The 15,337-nt window shown below is 35.4% G+C and overlaps 1 protein-coding gene across 7 annotated transcripts in view; it reads left to right on the top strand.

The window, feature by feature from the left end:
• Positions 1–15,337, top strand: part of FAM172A (family with sequence similarity 172 member A) — a 424,698-nt gene that overhangs the window by 362,500 nt on the left and 46,861 nt on the right. The window lies entirely within an intron of this gene.

The following is a 15,337-nucleotide window of genomic DNA, read 5'->3' as shown; positions in this document are numbered from 1 at the left end:
AAGATGTCAAAGAATAAGATTAACCTGTGTCTTATCATCTTTGTAATCTCTACATCTGACTCATAGTAGGTGGTGGAAAAATACCTGTTGACAGTTGAAAGTGATGAGAAAGCCAGAGAGTAGGTGATTTGCCTGTGGTCACACAAGTGGTAGCTGGATACATTGAAAATAATGAATTTCAAGAATTATAAAATGTTAGCTGTAAGGAGTAGGAAAGAAACTTGGAAATGAGAGACCTAGTAGATCTCAAATAAAACTCTAATGCTAACTAGCAGTATGATCTTGATCAAGTCACTTAACCTCTCTGGGCCTCTATTTCCTCGTCGAAGATCCAGCTCCAAAATATTGAGAGATCTCCATTTTTTAATACTATAAATAGCCAAAAATTAACTGGATGTTGTGATTTCTTCTACAGTGGAAATATATTCTTATGAGGGACCATGTTTAAATGCAGAAGACCTTTTAAGTATTTACTTCTTTATATTTATACTTCTGTAATATTCCTGAATTCATAACTTTCTGTTTTCTTATTTTCCTCTTCTTTCAAACTTTACCAAAGATCATGGAATCTCTAAAAGTGTACCAGTGTGTGTGCTTATGTAATATTAGGACTGAAAATTTTAAATCTTAAAATGTGAAAGCTCCAGTTGTCAGAAGATCATAAAGTCTCTACTTTTAAGGACTGTTAAAAATCACCTTCTGTGAGATCTCAGCTTTGGGATTTTTTCTGACATTTCAAGACTTAAATTTGAAAGTGTAGAATCTCTATAAATACAACATTACCACAAGCCCAAAAAAGTCAAGAAATGCAAAAGGTTAGATTCTTACTAACTCCTCTCCCACATTATGCTCTAAATTGAGTTATGCATCTTAGAGTTAAATACGTAATCAGGAATACTTGATGTGAAACACAATTTAAATTATGACATATTAAGCTTTTCTCTTTGAATTTGGGGGAATAAAATTGTATATGTAAATCATACAATATCACATTTTTTGTATGTGCCCTTAAGGCTTTTTTATGTTTTCTTCACATAGTCCCCTCATTTACAACTTTATCTTGCTGTGGACTAACCATATGGGAAATCCACTATTTTAAACTTATGCTATTTTTGTGGTGTTACTGCATAAGAAAATGCCTTTAGAGTAGAAAAATTATATTTTTTACCAGATTATATAAATAAAAATTAATTTTTTTCTAGTGGTCATTTTTTGGTTCAATTCAAAGTATATAATTTTTAAGCCCTAAAAATCTCTAGTAAGTCCCCGTTGCCATGGCCAAGTGAAATGGAAGATAATAAAGGAGAAGTGTCATGAGACCTGGCCATTTTCAACGTGTTGAAGATTTAAAATTATGTGTAATTTACATGAGACATATAAATGAAAGGATAGACTTCACTACGATTTTTTTTTTTTGCTTTAAAAATAGGGTATTTCTCTCTTGCAGCAGCATCTCACATCTCATACATATGTGCATATTTAGTTTTCTGTGTAGCTTTCGGTCCCAAGAACACTAATTATAATTTTAAATTATCAATAAGATATAGGCTTAAAGTACAGTAGATGTTAAATTTCATATATCTTATAAGATTCCCTATGTAAAAGCAACTACTTTTTGCCTTTATTTTCATTTTTAAAATATTCTTGTGAACTTTCAGTCACTTATATTTTGCCTTTTAAAAGTTAAGAACACTCTGAATTTGTGGCATGTAAATACTATATTGCTTTTACGGCTAGAAAGATATTACTGATGATAATTCATCTGTGCAGCAGGGATACAAGTAAAAAACCAACACATGGCCCTCAGTTCACATTAGACCACCTAAAAGTGTTTCTTTGAAGCGTCTGTTGGAAATATTTACAAAATGGTTTACCATTGATTTGTTGATATGCCTGTTACTATTGTTTACCAAAGAGCCTTGATTACAGTGCACTTAGGTTTTTGCTGGTTTGTTTGTTGTCTTTGAAGCAGTTCTGCCCACCATGATTATGGTTGCCCAAAAGTGTGCCAAACGGTAGTTCCCTAGAAGTCCTGCTATTGTCCCCTGAAACCTCCATCCTCATTTTTATATTTTTCTTCTTTTCAAAGGTTAACTGCATTCTGCAATTTTGTTGTCTTTCTTAAATATGAAAACACCATCAAACCCAGACAATCATGTTGAACCTTCTCAGGAACTAAAATGTTATTTCTATAGCAGGTTCAGTTGTGGGAACCATATACAAAAGTTAACACTTCGCTGTAAAATGTCATTGTCTGGGGTTTGGGGCCATATTAGAGCCACCTACAGCAGCCAGCTTCCCAAAGAATATTCTGCTCTTTTGGCATAATGGGATTATTTTTGGAAATGTCTCTCTTGGCCCAAGACGTGCTACCATCTCAAATAATATTTGGGCCCTTTAAGCATCTTCAATGTGCTTTGCAATCATTTTCATCCGTTATGCACGCAGTTGTTTCATCGTTATTCTCTGATACACATTGACATTCGGCTACACAGTAGGTAAGAGGTAGAGGTAGGACTGAAAACCCCAGGACAGGGAACAAGGCCCAGTTTGGTCTCTTCTTGGCTAAATTCCATTTTGGACAGCTCTTTGTTTTTCTTTGATGTGTAGTGTTTAATTGCTTATCTCTAAACATAAGGCTCAATTGGTGGGAGCTTGTGTGAGGAGAACCATTTGCCCTTTCCTGAATTAAAAAACTGAACATCATTAACAGTTTATTTTCCACAGAGAACCATGCTGTAAGCATGTACCAAAAAAATGTTATTTCTGACTGCCCAGTTTTGCCCAGGCTAGTCCCTGATTTATGTCATGACCTCACAATAGCCTCTCGTGCCGCCTGGCCACAAAGCTTGATTATTTTGTAATTTGATCTTCGTGGGGATTCCAGCCGTGCTTCCCCGCTTGCTCGTGGGCAGCAGAATGTGGCAGCATGCCTGCTCACTTGCCTGAACTGCTATGATCAGATTACGCCTTCTCAGCGTTTCTTGCATTGGCTGCCTGTGAAGTTCAGAGAAGCCTAGAGTGGAGATAGAATAGGAACTATTAAAGAGCTCATGGCATCTTGGTAGCACATGTGTCTACTGTTAACAGAATCAGAGAGTCACTCCACGCTGAGTATCTCTATTTGTAAAAATTTTTTAAGTGAACTTTTTTGTGCTGTGCAATTTCCAAAAACCATTCTTCCAACTTTAATGTTATTTTTAGAGTCAGTTGGGTTTTAGCTTTCAGCTTTTAGAAATTTCCATAACATGTTAAGGATCTTCATAAAAGGCAGAAAAAATCTTTTTGTTATTTGTTGTTAACAACAAATCATGATAGGACATCGTAATTAGCAAAGCACTCTTCTCTCTGTATTATTCTTTCATCCAAATATTTATAGAATGATGGTATTTGTCAACATCTTTATGAGATAGCATGACTGCATCCTGTTGAGGTTATAGGAGAACAGAGTGTACAACCTGGCACTGTAACATGACATTGAAAATTCAGAACTGATTCTCCTTCCATTTTTAATCAAGCACCAAGGATGTGCAGTCTCTCCCCGATGCACCGAGATGCAGTGGTGATCTAGATACATAGTCCCTGCCCTCCTGAGCTTACGATTTCATCTTGGAAATAAAAGCTCAGATGTAGTAGACACATTTGGATGCTTTTCAAAATTATATCGGAATAATTTTAAATTTTGTAAAATGTGAAGCAAGCACAGAAACTGAGAGTTGGAAAGGACATTGGAGTTCATTTGTTAGAGCCTCCTTCCTCACGCAGTGCGGATTCCTCTCCATGGTATTTGCTCATAGGAGTGAACAAAATGTGCAATTCATGTTTCATTGTTCAGAAATGAAGAAGTCGTGATTATAGGTTAAGATATAATCTAAACTCCACTCAAAGCTCGATTAAAACAGTTTTGTTTTCTGACACTATCATTCATACGTTCAGTGGACCAGCAAGAAAGCTTGGAAAATGAAGCATAAACAATGTGATGCCAGTTTGCTTTAAAATCCCTAATATATGTTTTGTAAACAAAGCTTATAAAACTTAGGACTCTACTAATTAAATAACAAGAAAGATTTTATGAATACATGAAAAGCCAGAATCTGAAATGCCTTCAGGGGAACAGGTGCTGTAATGACATCACTGTGTGTCACACAGCTTTTTTTTTTTTTTTTTGATACTTACATTTGGTCATAATGGAAAGAAATTGATTCCAAATGTGTTTTCTTGACCTCCTTCTCCATTCATGTTAGTGCCTAACCTTAAATGATGTTTCTACAATCTCGGTTGTATTTACAGTAATTATATGCATAATGTAGCATATTATTGTCCGGACTTCCTGTTTAATCAGTACAGAGCTTCTCACAAGTGCAGCTGAAAAGGGCAAACAAAATTAAAGCTTTATATACCAAAACAAGTTTGATTTGCTAAGCTCCCAGCATTCCAAAGTACACAAATTTGTTCCACTAAGTTTTCCGATGGCTTGCAGATGGGCAATGATTAATCAGAGAGCTAACTGTGAAGTAGTTTGCAATTAAACTGGAAAGCTCTGAAGCATGCTAATTGAATCAGAAAATTAGAGACACTGAACAGTAATTGGCTATTTCTCATGCAGCAGGTGCCAGGCCACTCATCTGTGGAACAAGGTATTTAAGGCACATTAGCACTAGTAAAAATACTTCTTGATATGGAACAGTTAGATTTTCTGCTCATTTTCACCATGGATGTCAAAACATACAGCTGTGCTATCTGGTACTTGCAATTCATGTTTGAAGAATTTAAGTTAGGTAAACATATGGGAGAGGAGTGCTGGGCAACCTCTAAGTGCGCAGGAAACACTTTAGAAGTGAAACCTAAAATGAGGGGCTGAGGTTTTGTTTTTTCAACTCAATCACTTTTGCTCTCTTATGGTACAAATTTAGAAGTTGAATTTTCTGTTTAGTGTTAGTTTAAAGCAACAACAGTATAAATCTAGTACTGCTGTGAGCTTACTAGATACATAAAGCCGATTCATATCATGTCTCAGCATGAGTTTATATCTTCTAATTAGTACCACCATTTTATAGAGTGAGCACATGCTATGAAAGTTTGTTTGCCGTGCCAACAGGGACTGGGACATGTAGTTTTTCTTCAGTGGAACGATCTGCCGTAGGATCGTGAACAACTGTAACCTAACCAGTGGGTAACCAGGCAAGAATGGGATTTAATAAGTTCGGTTGTAGAGATTTTTTTAATAGTAATCATTTTCATATTATCAAGGATGGGGCATATGACTTCTGTTTCCCTTTGCTTTAATTAGAGTTTAGTGTTATTATTAAAAGTGAAAAATATAAAGGAAAATAAAAATAGACTAATTTATACTGTGTTGGGAAGCAGAATAGTACAATATTCACATGCTAATCATATTACTTAGCAGATGACTGCAGAAAATAGTGAGTTTGAACCAAGAGACATAAATTATAAATTGCAAATAGTGCATAGGGGATATGTTATAACTGTGTCTCATTTAAATTGAGACAGGGAGTTTTCTCTGCACAAATAATGTTCCTTCATTAAGTTTTAAAGTCTGTTTCATAATGTTTTGTTAAGAACATTTGGCAACATGTTACCAAAAAAAGGTTTTTAAGCGGAATACATAGGTTTTTTAAAAGTACAACACATTACATACAAACATACGTTCTATGTCTTTAAGTTACAGATTTTTTTTTTTTAAGTTAAAGCAAAAGCTCCTCTTTGGTAGGCCTCCTTCCCCACCCCCAATAAGCCATGTACATTTTACATTCTTCAGTTGGAAAGCAGTTCTGAAACATTTACATGATCAATGTCTTTTGCTTGAGGGATAAAGTTTGCTCTCCCATGGACAAGTGAGAACATATTGATCATTTTATTCTATTTGCTATTTCTAAATTCAATATACCTCTTGAGTCGATAAGCGAGATCGAGAGCATATTCTTTTTTGTGTGTGCCTGGTTGTAGCTTGTTCTCAAGATCCAAGATACATTTTTGATTAATCACAAATGCTCTGAGGTCATGGAGAGCAAATGTGTTTGTGGAGTGTCAGCTGATGCTGTCAGATAAATGTCTTAAGCTTAGCCAGGGTTCATGCCCCAGCTTTAGGCTGTGCCAAATGTCTCCCCTTGTTGAGGCAGATAACAGCTACACTGGAGGCGACTGAGCTGTTTGTTCACTGAAAGGGCTGACCTTGCCATATGGGGCTACAATCAGGTGGAAGAAAGAGTGTAGATGTTTTAATTGAAACTTTACAAATTTAAACTTTTCATTTGATCAGAAGATCTTGGTATCCACTAATTTACATTCTAGCCCTTAAATCTTGTCTGATTATAACTACGTTTCTTCAGTATTTCCAATTAGTTTCCCTAGGATGAATAATTTCTCCAGTATTGTTCTTTGACTATTCTGTGACTATTTTGGCATTATCAGTGTATTATTAAAATACTGCAAAAGCATGAAAATGCTTATTAGGATAAAAGGATATATTTTTCCTTGGCTATATGTAGTAGAAATTATTCTTGCTCTGTAGTGTTTTTCTTTTTTCTTTTTTTTCCAATCTATAAAATAAAAATATGGTCTGGGCAAAGGGAGGTCACTTGTGTTAATGACCCTTGTCCATGTACCCTCTTATCTTCAGAGGACTCATTTAATCACATTTACCCCCACTTACAGTAATTTGTCTTCTTTTACTAGACAGAGTCTATAAATAGGAAATAATGACAAACCTAAACTAACACCTGGAGAATGCTTTGTACTGAGGCTTTCTCTGTTTGAGACTAAAGGCAATCAGATTGATCATATGGTGATGCATAAATAAATGAACTCTCTGTGGGCTGTTAGTGGGCATTTGCTGCAAAATACCTTTAAAAAAAAGAAGTGCCTTTCTTCCATCTTACCCAGTCTGTTTTTTTCTCCAAAGAAGCTGGTCTACTTTTCTTTCCTCTCAATAAGTTCATACTGCCATGGGTAAATCATCAGTGCTAATTAGACAAAATAATGCTGTTTAAAAAAAAGAGAGATAGAAATAACACATCTGTCATGAACTCCCACCAGATCTCTTGGAAATGAGACATTTTAAATATTTTATGCTGAACACAAAATATCTTGGGGAAATGGTTTTATAATCTGTATCCCAAAACAAAACCATCAGTGTCAGAGACTAGTGCTACTTAAAAACATCCCATTTTAAATTATTTTCTTTAAAATTCCCTCACACTTGAAATGTGATTCCTACTGGCTGTGTATACCCAGATGGTAAAGTAGAACAACTTAATGGAACTAGAAGAAAATGAAAGATACTCTTTTAATTTTGGAAACCTTCTCTTTATCGGATAATACTAGAAAAGTATTACATTTCAGTATCTGGAGACAAATACGTTTCATGTGTATTGATATTAGTGAACAAAATGAATTTTGATTTGATTTGGTTTGGTTTCTGCAGTGGCTAAAATGACAGATAGACTGAGTAGAAATGAAAAAGACTGAGGATAACTTCTATAGTCACACATTAAGCTTCTGGTAATGTGATTAAAAGAGTCAAATCAGATTGTGATTTTCTAGAGTTTTCTTAATTGTTTAAAGATTAATAACAGCCACTGCCCGGATCATACTTGCAATTCCTAGTTTAGGCATAAATAAGGAGATTTTTAAATTCTCTTTTCTTCAAATTTAAGCGCAGTTTAATTCTGCACTAAATTTTGTGGTCATTATGTTTTTTAAAGTATCCCTTACCCATTATTCTTGCTTTTTCTTCTTTTCCTCATTAAGAAATGCTTTACATGCACTAGAATATCACTGATGCATACAACAATGTTTTTGTCACTCCTTTTTCTGAAACCACTGCCTAAAAATGCAGTTAACCCTTTGTTGGTTCATATTGCTCTAGTAGCATCATTTTAAAAATAGTCAACGTTGTCATGCCCAAGCCCGATCCAGGAAGGGACGTGGAATGGTTTGGTTTTTCATATATAAATAGATTGTGTTATTTAGAAGACCAACAATTGATAATGACATAATAAAATATTTATTTAAGATTTAGAGGTAATTCTCATTATGACTTAGACCCATCTGTGGAATAGTAAAATAAACTGATTCTGAGCAAGACTCACTTGGCTCTTTCTCAAAATTGCTGTCTCTATAGCCATTGTTTGCTACTGTGCCTATGTACTTACCAGATCTTTCCATTGAAATAATGAGCTTATTATATCTCTAACATTTCTTTTTTTTTAATAATTTTTTTAACATTTATTTATTTCTGAGAGACAGAGAACAAGCAGGGGATGGACAGAGAGAGAGGGAAACACAGAATCTGAAGAGCTCCAGGCTCTAAGCTGTTCAGCACAGAGCCGACGCGGGGCTTGAACCCACGAACCGTGAGATCATGACCTAAGGCAAAGTCAGTTGCTTAACCGACTGAACCACCCAGGCACCCCTATCTCTAACATTTCTATTTTTCTTCATACTACCTCATACCTTGATTCTTTTCCAAGCTAGTTCTTCTCTTTCCTCTCATTTAAAATTGCAGTTTAAATGATCACTTATTTCAGCTACCAACCGGTAAGTCTGAAAATTTAAAAAGAGTTCATACATATTAAAAAGGTGTTTTTCCTCAGCTTTAGTCTCTTCTGTATAGGCTTGTTTGAAAAATTGCTAAGTCACCTCAAAACTTATGGAAAGAAACACCTGCTGTTTCCAAAAATTGTTTCTGTAAACGAAAATTTGCTTTACTTTTTAATACTATATAAAGTCTGATTGTATTTTCAGTTTCTGATTAGTTACAAATCCTACTTTTTATTAATCGTATTCAAGGATGGTTTCCATTACACAAATGTTTTGGGTTTTTTTTTAATGTTTGTTTATTTTGAAAGAGAAAGCATGAGCAGGGGAGGGACAGAGAGGGAGGGAGGGAAGGAGGGAGAGAGGGAGGGAGGGAGAGAGAGAGAGAGAGAGAGAGAGAGAGAGAGAGAGAGAATCCCAAGCAGGTTCCATGCTCACTATGAGATCATGACCTGAGCCAAAATCACGAGTCAGATGTTTAACCGACTGAGCCACCCAGAAGCCCCTATACATAAAGGTTTTTATGGAGATGAGTCCTTTTAAGGAGAGGAGCTCTTATTATTTGCCATTCAGAACAGTTTCTCAATTAACATTGTAATTCTCCTTTAGTTTACTTTATCATCCAAAATTACTTTTTTGCATTTGAATTTTTATCTTTATTCTTTACTTAACAAAACACTAATGCTAGGGTTTCTATTTCTCTATTATGATTCTTTATATTCTGTGCTTTTTAGTTGAATACAAAACTAATAGTAAAATCATTATTGACAATTATTACCCAGTAACAATTGACATAACAGTAATAATGACAGTCCATATTTATTTCCTTAGACTCATTTGGCTTCTTCAAGATTCTGGAGGGTTTGAAATTACTAATGTCCTGTCAGATAAAATCTATGCAAAATGCCTTGTTTTAAGGGTTTATAATGCTTCCCATACTAACGAGTAAAACAATTCATCATTTTCAAATGTATAATCAGTGTCAGCATTTTGTGTATCACAATGAAAGTCTTCAAGCAGTGGCATTCCGGATTTTCCTGTGAGGAGCCAAAAGAAAATCACTTTCCTCTTGTAAAGCACTTTTACAAAACGCCAAGGAAGAAAAAAAAATAGTACAGTTTTTAGTACAGTTATTTTATTTTATTTTTTTTTAATTTTTTTTAATGTTTATTTCTGAGACAGAGAGAGATAGAGCATGAACGGGGGAGGGTCAGAGAGAGAGGGAGACACAGAATCTGAAGCAGGCTCCAGGCTCTGAGCTGTCAGCACAGAGCCCGACGTGGGGCCTGAACTCACGGACCGTGAGGTCATGACCTGAGCCGAAGTCGGACGCTTAACCGACTGAGCCACCCAGGCGCCCCTAGTATAGTTATTTTAAATAGTACAACTGTAAATGAAAGTAATGTGGAACTTCTCAGCATTGTGAAGTGTATAATCATAATTTCATTCTTATATATAAACAGAAGACTATAGTCCTTGAGGAAGTCTGTCCCTTGCTAAACTCATAATTTTTACACATGTAGAAATGTATGTAAGACATCTTATGTTTATAATTTTGTATCACTCATTATACATAACTAATTACAACAAATAAAGAATGAAATGGTACTTTAAGTTATTCCTGTGTGGATACTCATTTTGTGGGGTTCAAAATCATCTGTTTTTTTCCCTATACTTAATGACACTAAGGGCATTTCTAAGTACAACTAACAGACATGGTGTGTGGCCCTGAATTATGCTAAGTATATTTCCTTGACCCTCAGGAAATTCATGTAAATGTATCGTGATGTAAATTTATCAGCCTTGAAACCCACAGATTTACTCTACACAGACCACGGGAACAGAAAGGAACAGAAAAGAAGGCGAGCGTTCCTGAAGCATGTAGAACAAGGAGGGGATAAAGGCAAGGGCCATTTGTTCAGGAACTTGTAGACCTGGAGTCTGAATTTCTTTCTTATTCAAAGTATAGCAGAATGCCATCCAAGGTTCTCGAGTTGGAGAGCGATAAGATCTAACTTATAGAGGGAAAATGGATTGGTAGGGGAGCAAGAATGTAAGCAGCTGATTACTTAGGAAGCTATTGCGGTAGCCTAGGCAGGAGATTATGGTAGCTTGAATGATGGTAGTAGTAGAGATAGGAAGACGTCTCCAGCACGTCTTAATCCTTTAGATATGGGAAGTGAAGCGATAGAAAGGATGAAGGATGATTCCTAGATTTTTGGCTTGAACATCTGGGCAGTGTCATTTACTGAGAGTAGGAAGTTCTAGGAGAGGAATAAGTTTGGGAAGGAAAATTGCAAGTAAAATTTTGGCATTTAACCATGCTCTGTTTTTATCTTTAAACACTTATTTAAGGAAGTATTCTAGAAGTCAGAGAGAGGTTTCATGACAGGAAAGAAAAACAGCAAATGCTTGTGACTTTAAAATTTTTCTTTCACCAGCACATGAGATTCATAATATGAACTAGAAGCTATTTGACTAGAATGTAAGGATCTATAAAACTCATCACTGACTAACATAGGTTGCTGTATACCCTCAAACTTAGCTGCTTCTAAACAATGCAGATTTCATGTGATGGGTGGAAATCCACTGTTGGCCACTGTGATGGGCACTTTTTCAATAGCCCCAACATAAACATGTAACTCCAAAACCAAGTTCTCTTTCCCTTGACTTCCCTATTAAGGGATTGTAATGACATTTTATTAAGAACATACAGTTTAGGGGCGCCTGGGTGACTGAGTCGGTTGAGCATCCAACTTTTGATCTCAGCTCAGGTCATGATTCCAGGGTTGTGGGATCGAGCCCCACATCAGGCTTTGCACTGAGCATGAGGCCTGCTTAAGATCCTCTCTCTCTCTCCCATTGCCCCTCTCTCCCACTTGTGCACGCTCTCTTTCTCTCTCTCTAATGAATGGACGGATAGATGGATGGATAGATAGATAGATAGATAGATAGATAGATAGATAGATAGATAGAATTCACAGCTTAATGTTGCCTGACAAATGTAGAAAGCCTGTTTCATACCTTCTTTTCCCAGTGTCTAAGTAACCCTTTGCAAAAAGTTTTTTTTTTTCTACTCACCCCATTCAGACTTTAAAAAAAGAGCCTCTCATACAATTTGGCAGTCAAATATGAAGAAGAGATGTTCCCGGATTCTAACTAGTTCTTCCCACTTCCACAACTGTCATTTCACCACTTTAATATTATGGTACAGTTGTCCGGAAACCATATCATCCTTCACTTAGGAGTTTTATCACCTTTTGATAGGTAACTTTTGTGTGTGCTTGGTATTTTGTTCATGTGTTCACATTCTAAGCAGCAAGGTTATTTGCTTTGAGGGAGTCGATTTTAGTTTCATTGTTTACATTCGTAGCACAGCAATAATAAGGAAAACCAGAATGGGAAAGGACAAATTTGGTGCTTTACTTCAAACATGCAAATTAGGATGACTTTTAAAGTTACAGTCCCATCAAGTCAATTTAGATACTTCAGAAAGTACTGATGTTATCCAAAATCATTATTGAAACATTAGAGGATCACAAATTTCTCTGCAATTATCAGCTCACTTTTGCGAACATCAAATTATAGACCAATCCAGTTTCCCCCATGGCAGATCGACAGACCTGATAGGTTGAGTAGATGCTATGTCTGCTTTATATATTGACCCTAGTAAAGCTAACCATTGTCTCTTTCATCGTCTGACAATCAATAAGGAGAGAACAAGATGAATGATAAGACAAGGAGAGAAGACTTTGATAAGAAGCTGGTCTTACCAAATGTAATGATACTGAAGAACAAAATACATAATGAGATGCAGTTGGGGGATATTCCTAGGCTTGTACACATGCTGTCTCCTGTTACTAAACCTAAAACAACAACAACAACAAACTATTAAATAGCACCTTAAATGCACTGAATTAAGTTGATTCAAATTTACACTTTCTTTTCTGTCCGGCTTTGTTTTGTACTTTGGAAAGTTCCTGATTTCTTCCCCCGTGTTGCTTTTGAAAAGTTTCTGCCAGCCAGCATCCTATTCTTGTTCTCTTGTCATCTTTATATATGGGGAGATGTATTTGCTTTGCATTTACAGATCATAGTCCTTTATGCCTTACAAATAAAAGAACATCAAGTCAACACAATATTTTTGTATCACTTTTTAAATTAGGGTAACTTTTTCATAACAAAAAAAAGCAAAAATAAACCTACTTGTGAAAAAAACATTAATAGAAAGAGAAATTTAGTAATTGAGGTTATTCCCCAAAGGTTTCATAAAATTGAGGAAACAATCATGACCATTCTGATTTAGTCTTTCTTTGCTCCTCCTTTATCATCCAAACTTTATGTCTTTGAGGTCACTAAATGTGACATTTCAGGCTGTCATGTCTAATGGTCATGAAATATACCTTTAAGTATGCCAGAACTATTTTATGAATTTACCTGTGACTTGGCTTAATATAGGAATAACTATCACTAGGTAAATTGTGGCTTTACTTTGAAAAATATATCCTGAAGAGTCCTCAACAGTAGGCATCTCTCAAGAGATTTTTGTTTTTGTTTTTTATGTAATAATTTTATCAGCCTCTCCCTGTGTCTCCTACCCCGTAGCCCCTGGCAACTCAACCACTTTTTTTCTTTCTTTCTTTTTTTTTTTCTTTTTTCCTTTTTTTTTTTTTTTTAAGATTCCAAATATAAGTGACACCATGCAGTATTTATCTTTCTCTCACTAGCTTATTTGACTTAGCATAATACCCTCCAGGTTCATCCATTTTATCACAAATAACATGATTTTCTTCTTTTTCAGGGCCAAATATTATATTGTATATATATGTGACCACATTTTCTTGATGTAAATTTATCTGTTTGTGGACACTTAAGTTGTTTCTATGCCTTGGCTATTGTGAATAATGTTGCAATGAACATGGGAGTACAGACAAGTTTTCAAGATAATGGTTTCCAGTCTTCCTACCACCATTTGTTGAAGAGACTATCCTTTCTCCACTGTATATTCATGGCTCCTTTGTCAAAAATCAGTTGACATATTGTATGAGCTTATGTGTGGACTTTCTGTTCTGTTCCATTGATCTATGTGTCTTTTTTTAATGCCAGTACCATACTATTTATAGGTTTATACAATAGGTTTATAATAAACCTATACAATAGGTTTATACAATAGGTTTATAATATACTTTGATATCAGAAAATGGATGCCTCCAGCTTTCTTCTTTTTCAAGTTTGCTTGGGCTATTCAGTCTTTTTGGTTCCATACAAAATTTAGGATTGTTTCTTCTATTTCTGTGAAAAATGCCATTGAAGTTTTTTTAATGTTTATTTATTTTGTAAGAGAGATGGGGCGGGGGGGGGGTGGAAGGGAGGGGGCAGAAAGAGAGGGAGACAGAGAATGAGACAGAGAATCCCAAGCAAGCTCTGCACTGTCAGCACAGAGCCTGATGCAGGGCTCAAACTCATGAATTGTGAGATCATGACCTGAGCTGAAATCAAGAGTCCTACACTTAACCAACTAAGCCACCCAGGCACACCATGCCATTGAAATTTTGATAGGGATTGTATTAAATCTGTAGATTGCTTTGAGTAGTATGGACATTTTTACAATAGAAATTTTTCTAATTCGTGAACACAGTATTTTTTTCATTTATTTGTGTCGTCTTTCATTTCTTTCATCAGTGTCTCACAGTTTTTACTGTATAGATCCTGGTTAAATTTATTCCTAAGTATTTTATTCCTTTTGATGCTATTGTAAATGAGGTTATATATTTTTTTAATTTCTCTTTCTGATAGTATGTTGTTAGTGTGTAGAAACACAACTGATTTTTATATATTGATGCTGTATCCTGCAACTGTACTGAATTTAGTATTTAGTTCATTGTTTTGTTTGTTTGTTTTTTGGTGGAGTCTTTAGAATTTTCTGTGTATACTATCAGGTCACCTGAAAATAGAAACAGATTTACTTTCCAATTTGGGTGCCTTTTATGTCTTTTTCTTGCCTAATTACCCTGGCACTTCCAGTACTATGTTGATTGATTAAAGTGGCAAGAATGGGCATCCTTGTCTTGTTCTTGATCTTACAGGAAAAGGTTTCAGCATTTCACCATTGAGTATGCTATTAGCTGTGGGCTTGTCCTATATGGCCTTTGTTATGTTGAAAAACATTCTTTCTATACCCATTTTTTTGAGTTCTCTAGAATATTCTGATGGCTAACACTATCTGAGGCACTAGAAGGGGTTGTAGTTATGTAAAAATTGTAGGTATGATTCTTACCAATTAGGAGTTTTCACTGTAAGGAAAATGCTAATTTTGACTTCAAAAACAACTAAACAGCCAGACTGTAGGGAAATGCATAGGTAATTGAGAAGAGAGGTGGGGCAAAAGAGGGTTTCAAACTCAAGGACAAAAGAGGTAAGGAAAGCAGTTGAAAGGATTTTTAAAAACTCATACTATAAAAGTAGAGAGAAACAATTACGGTAATATTAAAAAAAAACCTGCTCACTGCCAAGATTTTTGACATATGCAACTCATCACCAAGAACTGATATGACTTAATCCCATAACACTTACTATTTTTGGCATTGTCTCAGAGTATGGATTGTGGCATGGAGTTTACAGATCCATTTCTGCACCCTACAGGAATAAAAATTCAGAATTTCATTTTATGAACCACAAATTAGACCACATTTCTTATACTTACAGCTCATAAATAAAATTGATTTTTAAGATTTTGGCCTACCACCTACCACACATTGAGAGTTCATGTATATCACAG

This window comes from Acinonyx jubatus, chromosome A1 (genome assembly GCF_027475565.1).
Source record: "Acinonyx jubatus isolate Ajub_Pintada_27869175 chromosome A1, VMU_Ajub_asm_v1.0, whole genome shotgun sequence".
Lineage (NCBI taxonomy): Eukaryota > Metazoa > Chordata > Mammalia > Carnivora > Felidae > Acinonyx > Acinonyx jubatus.
This window is presented reverse-complemented; position numbering and strand designations above follow the sequence as displayed.